At 54.7% G+C, this 1,440-nt stretch overlaps 1 long non-coding RNA gene across 1 annotated transcript in view; it reads right to left on the bottom strand.

The window, feature by feature from the left end:
- Positions 1-516: 516 nt before the first annotated feature.
- The window catches only part of LOC106724690, a 5,874-nt gene continuing 4,950 nt past the window's right edge, over positions 517-1,440 (bottom strand). The window contains exon 3 of the long non-coding RNA XR_001360532.1: positions 517-847. This is a non-coding gene — a long non-coding RNA (uncharacterized LOC106724690). The remainder of the gene's footprint in view (positions 848-1,440) is intronic.

Here is a 1,440-nt window from a genome sequence, read left to right as displayed (position 1 = left end):
AGGGGGGAGGGGTCAGGGGGGCCACACTGGGAGCACCTTCATTCTGAGCTGGCCAGCCCTGAACTGGGAAAGCAGCAAGGCCCCTGCTGCCATCCACCCGTGAGAGGAGACCCTGGGGCATTCACGCATTCCTTTGTTTAACAGGTTGGCCTTGAGCGCCCATCACCTGCCCTGCACTGTGCCAGGCACTGAAGGGGGACCCCACAAAGGGCAGCAGCCCCCTCTGGAAAGAGCTGGAGGGCTGGAGCTACACAAAGCGCTGGCACGGAGAGGTGGGTTAGAATCCAAGCCCCTCCATCCCCAGGCCCCTTCAGAGGGGCAACGCCCTGGCCCTGGTCCCCACCCGCCCCTGGGAAGATGGGAGAAATGGCCAAGACCTTCCGGATCTCATACCCCGGCACCCAGCAGCCCCTGCACTCACACTCCTCCCACCCCAGGGAGACCCCGGCGAGAGTTGGGGAGTCACTCACCCACGACAAACAGTTAAAAGGAAGAAAGCGGGTCTGGCGATATCAATGCACTTTGATAACAATAAACTCTGCTTTTAATTTATGCTAATGTGTAGGGCTGTGGTGACAGTAAGAACTAAATTACAGAGTGGCTTTCGAGCTGGTAATTATCCCTCCATTTTTCGCTGCTCGGGAAGATGGACACACAATTATGCTCTCTTGCTGTATATTAATACAGATTCTTGACATCTTCAGCAGACCTAGCGCTGTCATCCAGCTTTTTGTCTCCTTTAATTGAAAATTAATGGTTACTGGGTTGCCACGGAAACAGAGGCCACGGACGCCAGTGGCGCTCATGTCTCACTGAGGGACTGGCGGCTTTAGGAGTCCGGAATGACCTTGAAAGTTAAAAGAAAAAAAAAACTTAAAAAAGAAGGGGAGAGGAGGGGAAATGAGGACAGGAGGGTGGGAGAGTGTGGGAGCTGAAGAGAGGAGGGAGGAAGGGAGGGAGAAGGGGAAAAAGGATAAAAATTTAAAACCAGAAAATTTGCAGGAGGCTGGATGCTTGAGGAGAGAAATTAAATTAAATTAGTAAGTTTTACCTCTCAATTTTTGTCTCTTAACTCTCTCTCTCTCTCTCTCTCCATTGAAAAGCTGAGAGCTGGGGGCTCAGCTCCGAAATGCAAGATTCTACAAATCTGTCAGGAAGAATGACAGCATCCGCCCAGAGCTCCGGGAGGAAGAGACAAAGGCTCCCCGGTGCCCGGGAGGCGGCGGGCAGAGCAGGGGCAGGGCTGCGGTGTGCAGCAGGCCCGTCCCAGGGCCCGTGGCTGTGCGGTCAGAAATGGGGACCAGCGAGGGGGCTGCCTCCTGGGGAGCCGGGAGCTGCCCGACATTGCTCCAGCCTACGGAGCAGGGAAAGGGCTCTGTGGCTGGGCCCTCAGCTGGAAGACACCACAAAAGAACTCAGATCTGAGTCAGAGAAGAGGTT

The sequence above is a fragment of the Myotis brandtii genome, unplaced genomic scaffold, assembly GCF_000412655.1.
Source record: "Myotis brandtii unplaced genomic scaffold, ASM41265v1 scaffold929, whole genome shotgun sequence".
Lineage (NCBI taxonomy): Eukaryota > Metazoa > Chordata > Mammalia > Chiroptera > Vespertilionidae > Myotis > Myotis brandtii.
The sequence above is the reverse complement of the archived record's forward strand: the minus strand, read 5'-3'. Positions and strand labels throughout refer to the sequence as shown.